The sequence below is a fragment of the Orycteropus afer genome, unplaced genomic scaffold, assembly GCF_000298275.1.
Source record: "Orycteropus afer afer isolate SDZICR_OR568_19922 unplaced genomic scaffold, OryAfe1.0 scaffold00073, whole genome shotgun sequence".
NCBI classification, from domain to species: Eukaryota; Metazoa; Chordata; class Mammalia; order Tubulidentata; family Orycteropodidae; genus Orycteropus; species Orycteropus afer.
In genome coordinates, this window is record NW_006921660.1 from 7,433,191 (window position 1) to 7,441,065 (window position 7,875).

The window sequence follows — 7,875 nt, forward strand, 5'->3', positions numbered from 1 at the left end:
ACACACATATTTATATATATATATATAAACATAAATAACAAGGAAACTGTTTGGCATTGACAAAATTAAATAAAAACAGATTTTTAAGCAACATATCATTTTAAGTTTTCAAGAGATAATGCTAATAGTTTTATTCTGTATTTCCTTTCTCTATTTCCATGAATACATGCGTGTGTATATCTGTATTTTGATTTATATTCATGACAATTTGACAACTTCAGGAAATTTTCAAAATACAAAGTTGGCAAGACACTCCTGTCAGCCTTACCTTAAAAACAACAATAACAAAACACTCAAATTATTAGTCCTAAAAGGAGCTTGTAACAGGAGAGTAAATATAACTTAATTCAGATCTAAGTAGAGTAAAATTTTATCCTATTCTAAATAATAATAAATCCTCTTGATGGCTATGATTTTCCCAAATAGTCAGTATTCCCATTTTTATCTCTTTTACTGATGGTTCCAGTTCTCAAGAAGTCTATAGAGACCAAGTGTCAGTTGAAGAGACATTTAAGCTGCCTCTGTCTGGGAGAAATTCCTTTCCTAAATAAACCCATATAGCTAAAGGATAATCATTTCTGGTAGGTTTAATAATTTCCCCTCAAAGATGTACCATCCTAATTTCCAGTGCCTGTGAATGTGTTGTGTTAGGACTTGGCAGATGGAATCAAATTAAACCAAGAAAAACCACAACTCACTGCCATCAAGTTGTTTCTGACTCATAGTGACCTACATTGGGTTTCCGAGGCTGTAAATCTTTAGGGAAGTAGATCCTCCCATCTTCCTTCCATGGAGCAGCTGGTGGGTTTGAACCACTGACCTTTCAATTAGCAGTTAAGTAAATTAAATTAAGGGTCCTAAAATGAGGAGATTATCCTGGACTCTTGAGGAACATCTATCTAAAATAATCACAGGGATAACATAAAAGGGAGGCAGAAGGGCAAGGGTCAGACAAGGAGATATGCCCATGGAAGCAGCAGTTGATTCAATGTGGGGCCAAAAGAAAAACCATGCAGGCAGCCTCTAGAAGACAGAAAAGGCAAGGAAATGGCTTTTTCCCTAAAGCCTCCAGAAGGAATGCATTACAGCTGATTTTATTTTATTTTCTATTTTAGACTTCATATATCTGGAACTATAACATGATAAATATTTGTTGTTTTAAGCCACCAAGTTTATCGTAGTTTCTTATAGCAACAACAGGAAACAAATGTACCAACTATGTTTCAAACCAACCCCAAACTGGATAGTTTTAATTCTGGGCTCCTCAGACCAATTTTCACATTTAATTTAACACCTAAAACTGTTTCCCTTGTGTAAATTTCATCATTTACATTTACAGTATCCAAACTATAACACATGCATCTAATACTTTTCAGAAGAAAGACTGTAAAATATTTAACTTTGATTATCTCTAATTTTAATAGTATCTTTGCCTTTTATAGGCAAGTTGTCAATATAAAAGCTATTTTAATTTCACAAATAGAATGAGTCCCTATTAATCATGTGTGTTCACATAGCCATGGAAAGTTAACAGATACTTCAGCATATTGCATCATGCAAATGGTCCTGAAGCAGTTCTTTCTTTAACATCCTCTTTGAAATTTTAGGAAACCAATTAAAACCTTTTTGAGCATTTTTCTTCATTATCTTTAAGAAACTGATATATTCAGGTGTAAACATTTTTATTATTAAAAAAAAAAAAATCTTGGTGAAATCTTCATTTAAAAATACAATATATAAATTACCATTTATATATTCTTTATTAGGCTCAGCACTGCCTTAATAAGGTTGAAAAGAGGTATCACTGATACTAACACTGGGTCTATTTGGAATCACAGTGACCCTGTAGAAGAGAGTAGAACTTTCCCATGGAGTTCCCAAGTCTGTAAAACTTTATGGAAGCAGACTGACTTGTCTTTTTCCTTATAGAACAGCTGGTAGGTTCCAACCACTGACCTCCTGGTTAGTAGCCAGAAATGTTAATCACTTCCTTACCAGTGTTTCTTATATCACTGTTAGAATACATGAATCTTGTGGCAGCAAAGATAATATATCAAAGCATACATGGTTAAAGATTAAACAAGACCAACTAATAAAACATATATTTGTTCTCTATCCATGTGCAAGACATAAAGATGAGCATACCATGGTTCTTTGCTTTTCGGATGAACTTTTCATCCTTGCATGGTAATGGAGGAAGACTCCAGGCAAAATGAAAGAGAACATTTATTAGAAATACCCGTTGTTGGAGTTAGCTCAAAGAATATTTATGCAGCATGTGAAATGCAAAAATTTGAGAAACAATTGCTAATGGAAACACAGCTTAAGAAGAACCACTACCTTTATGAACTTTTCTCTAATGACAGTCAGAAAAGACCTCTCCTGCCTCAAGAGCTCTGTCACTGTTGGTTTGCCTGAGCACAGGAGAATTTCAAGTTCCAATAAGATGTACTGGGATCCCTGCTAGTATAGTGGTTAAAGCATTTGGCAGGTAACCAAAAGGTCTGCAGTTTGAGTTCAACAGCTTCTCTGTGGAGAGAAAGAGGAGGCAGTTGGCTTTTGTAAAGATTTGCAACCTGGAAACCCTATAAGGCAGTTCTACTTTGTCCCATAGGGTGACTATGAGTTGGAATTGACTTGATGCGTGTTGTTGTTGTTGTTATGTGCCGTTGAGTAGGATCCAACTCATAGCGACCCCTCCTTGGGTTTCTGTGGTGGTATCATTACAGAAGTAGATTGCCCAACCTTCCTTCCAAGGAGTGGCTGATGGGTTTGAACTGCCAGCCTTCTGGTTAGCAGTCAAATGCCTTAGGCACTATGCTACCAGAGCTCTTCACTTGATCCCAATAGGCTTGTTTTTTTTTTTCTTTTCCCTTTTGATAATATATACTGCTTCTTCTCTCTCTTCCCCCAGATTACACAAGGTCTTTGTCTTATAAACATTACCTAATTTTCAGGTCAAGAAGCTAGAAACTAATTCAGGGTTGTATTTCCCTTGTGTAAATTTCGTCATTTACATTTACAGTATCCAAACTATAACACATGCATCTAATACTTTTCAGAAGAAAGACTGTAAAATATTTAACTTTGAATATTAAAGCCATGCCATGGAAGACTTTTGTGGAACTTTGTTACTTTTTTTGTGTAAATTGCAGAATATCAGAAAATAAATCCTAGTTTTTGTGCCAGTTATACTTGTGCATATTGTTATGCTTGTGCATTTCATTTCTTTGCTGTCAGTTTGTTTAACCAAAATATATCTGCTTTTTAAGCCTATGAGAAAACAATATTAGAAGTAAATATTTAAAGTATAATAAGCACAATAGGCTTGCATTAACTAGATAATCAGCTAATAAATTCTTATTAATGGTAACATGGATTGTTAACCTTGAAAACTGCTCCAAAGCTAAATGTTTTCCTCTGAGTCACTGCAATGCCAGATTACAGCAGTTTAACTACACTGATTTGTTCTGCTGTCAAACACAGGGAGAAAATTTCAGGTTTCCAATCCAATAGATCACAAATAAATGATCTCACTCAAACTCTCTCTCTCTCTCTCTCTCTCTCTCTCTCTCTCTCTCTCACACACACACACACACACACACACACCCATATGCATGCAAACACACATACACACATCAGAATGAGAGTCAAATGGAGGACTTTTTTTTTTTTTTAGAGTGACTCTAGAAACACAAATTCAGAATGATTGATTTCTGATGCTAATTTCTTTTCTGCAGATATCATATTATTCTTGGTTCAGACAGTTATGACAGAAGAGGTGCTACTTCCATAATAAAGTCTGGCATGAGGGATGCTATATTAGTAGATGATACAGAAAAATATAAACCAGACATTTCATCCATAATTGATTACAAGGCTAATGTATTATTCTAAAAATCACAATTCTAGTCATGGTCCATTCCTGTTAAAATATTTTTTCCTATTGCTTTCTTGCTTTTTGTGAGTATTTCCATGAATTTCTAAAATAGAACTATTAAGCTAAGACAAAGATCTCCTATAGCAGTTAGAGTAACTGGATGCTCCAGAATGTACACATTTCCTTGACATATTAAATTCCACAAAATGCTCACAAATAAATCATTTTTCATTTGAGGACTGTGAACTATAAATAGAAGATTCAAAGTTTCACTCTGAACTACATAAATCATGTTTTTCCCCTCCATAAGTACAAAACATTAACCCTTGAAGAGCAGTAGGTAAATGAATCATTGCGTTTGTGATGACTGAAAATAATAGATAGTTAAATTAGTATTTTAAGGTGATTCTATCTATCTATCTGTCTATCTATCTCCCATTACAGTCAAGTTGATTTGAGCTGATGACCCTATAAGACAGAGTAGAATGGCTGGATAAGGTTTCCTAGGCTATCACTGCTTCATCTTTTTCCTGTGGAGTGTCTGGTGGTCTCAAACGTACAACCTTCTGATTAGCAGCAGAGCTCTTATCCACTGTGCCAACAGGGCTCTATATCTGGTAAAGCCTTGAATGCTGGAAACTGTGTAAGGTAGTCATATCAGGAAAATTAAAATATATGCAACTAATACAGAGTGATAGAAAAGGGGTAAAACTGCACCCTGTCAAAGGTGGAGAACTTGTGAGGCCTGAAAAAACAAAGCAATTCCATCCAGTTCCAGCTCTCATAGATATATAGATAGATAGATAGACAGACAGATATAGATAGATAGATAGATATATGTATATGTATATGTATATTCCAAGGAATGTTTACACAGTAGAATGTTTATACAGCCAGACTGGCCCTTAGAAGTGAGGATGGTGATACTTCATCTCACTTACATTGGATATACGTTCAGAAGAGATCAGTCCCTAGCAAAGGATATCATGCTTGGTAAAGTAATTGTTGTTGTTGTTATTATGTGCCATCGAGTTGGACCCAACTCACAGCAACCCCTCCTTGGGTTTCCGAGGCAGTATCACTACGGAAGTAGATTGTCCCATCTTCCTTCTGAGGAGTGGTTTGTGGGCAGAGGGTCAGCAAAAGAGAAAAGATCCTCAATGAGAGGGACTGACACAGTGACTACAACAGTAAGCTCATGATTATGAGGATGATGCAGGACTGGGACTGGATAGCATTTCATTATGTTGCACATATATGGCCATTATGAGTTTGAACTGACTTAAAGACACCAGCAACAATAACAATACACATATACACACATAGATGCACAAAGAATACCAGAAGGATGTCTACTTCTGTTTTATTGACTATGCAAAGATATTTGAGTATGTGAGTCATAACAAATTATGTGTAATGTTGAGAAGAATGGGAATTCCAGAACACTTAATTGTTCTCATGAGGAACCTGTACATAGACAAGGAGGCTGTCATTTGAACAGAACAAGGGGAAACAGCATGGTTTTAAATCAGGAAGGGTGTGTATGAGTGTTATATCTTTCACCATACTTATTCAACCTGTATGCTGAACAAAAATCCAAGAAGCTGGACTATATGATGAAGAACATGGCATCAGGATTGGAAGAAGACTCTTAACTTGTGCTGTGCAGATGATGCAACATTCCTCGCTGAAAGTGAAGAGGACTTGAAACACTTACTAATGAAGATCAAAGACTGCAGTCTTCAGTATGGATTATACCTCAACATAAAGGAAACAAAAATCCTTACAAGTGGATCAATAAACATCACAGTAACTGGAGAAAAAACTGAAGTTGTCAGGGATTTCATTTTACTTGGATCTTTCATCTATGACCATGCAGGAAGAGGCAGCCAGGGCAGATGGCCAGAACATGTAGAGGAAAGCAAGGAAGTGAGTGAAACAGTTTGGAACAGCTAAGGGAGGAAAACTTGTCTGTCAGTGTAAAGACTAAAGTGTCTGTCAGTTTGTTGTACTGTGGTGGCTTGTGTGTTGCAGTGAGGCTGGAGGCTGTGCCACTGGTGTCCCAAACACCAGCAGTGTTGCCCATGGTGGATGGGTTTCAGAAGGGCTTCCGGACTGAGATAGACTCAAAGAAGGAAGAAGCCATCCACTTTTCAAAGAATTGGCCAGTGAAAACCTTATTAACAGCAGTGAAAGGCTGTCTGATATATTACTGGAAAACTTTATGAATAGCCCTGAAACACTGTCTGGTATAGTGGTGGAGGATAAGCCTCTGAAGTTGGAAGGCACTCAAAATATGACTGAGAAAGAGCTGCCTCATCAAAGTAGAGCAGACCTTAATGATATGAATAAAGTAGAGCTTTCAGGACCTCCATTTGCTGATGTGGCACCACCCAAAATGAGAAAAAACAGCTGCAAACATCCATTAATAATTGAACATGGAATGTACAAAAATTGGTAGTTATGAAAAATGAAATGGAACACATAAAGATCGATATCATAGGCATTAGTGAGCTGAAATGGACCGTTTTTGGTTGTTTTGAATCAGATAACCATATGATCTACTATGCTGGGAAGGAGCTCTGGTAGCATAGTGCCTAAGGCACTTAACTGCTAACCAGAAGGCTGGTGGTTCAAACCCACCAGTCACTCCTCGGAAGGAAGGTTGGACAGTCTACTTCCTTAATGATACTGCTTCAGAAACCCAAGGAGGGGTCACTATGAGTCAGGTCCGACTCGACAGGACCTAACAACAACAACAATAATGCTGGAAATAACAAATTGAAGAAGAATGGTGTGGCAATCATCACCACAAAGAATGTTTCAACATCTATCCTGAAGTACAATGCTGTCAGTGATAACATAATAATCATACACCTACAAGGAAGGCCACTTAATACTACTATTATTCAAATTTACGCACCAACCACCAAAATCAAAGATGAAGAAATTGAAGATTTTTACCTTCGGTAGTCTGAAATTGACTGAACATGCAATCAACTTGTGCTGACTATCACTGGTGATTGGAATACAGAAGTTGGAAATAAAATATCACCAGTAGTTGAAAAATTTGGCCTTGGTGATAGAAATAATGCTGGAGATGGCATGATAGCATTTTGCAAGACCAATGACATATTCATTGCAAGTACCTATTTTCAACAACACAAATGGCAGCTATACATATGGACTTCACCAGATGGAGTACACAGGAATCAGATTTATAAGAAGGGGCCATTCCCTGTAGAAGGATATCATGCTTGGTAAAGTGGAATGTCAATGAAAAAGGGGAAGACCTTCCACAAGATGGATAGACATGATGGGCTCAGGTATAGCAAGGACCATGGACCTGGCAGAGGACCAGGCAGTGTTTCGTTCTGCTGTTCATAGCATTACTGTGAGTCGGAGATGACTCCATCGAGTCATCTAACACCTAACAATAACTATAATCAATACCTATTAAAGTAACAATCAAGAAATTAGATGACACTGTACTAGGCAAATTTGCTATAAAATACTTCTTTAAAAGTATGAAAGAGCAAAGATGTCACTGTAAAGACTAAAGTGTGCCTGACCTTACTCATTTTTTTTAATCACTTCAAGTGCATGTGAAAGCTTGACAATGAATAAGAAATACTGCAGAAAAATTGATGCACTGGAATTGTGGTGTTGGTGAAGAATATTGAAAATATCATGGACTACCAGAAGGACAAACAAATCTGTCTTGGAAGAAGAACAAGAATAGCTGGAATACTTCTTAGAAGCAAAATGGGCTGACTTTGTTTCATATACTTTGGTAATCTTGTTACAAGGGACCAGTGGAAATTTTTGACAAATTGAATCTTTTTTCCATTTATCATAACACTGCTTATTGATCTAGTTGTGAGGATGTTTTTTTTCTTTATGTTGAGAGGTGTATGTATGTATGTATGTATGTATGTGTGTATATATGTTGTTGTTGTTGTTATGTGCCGTTGAGTCAGCCCTGACTCATAGCG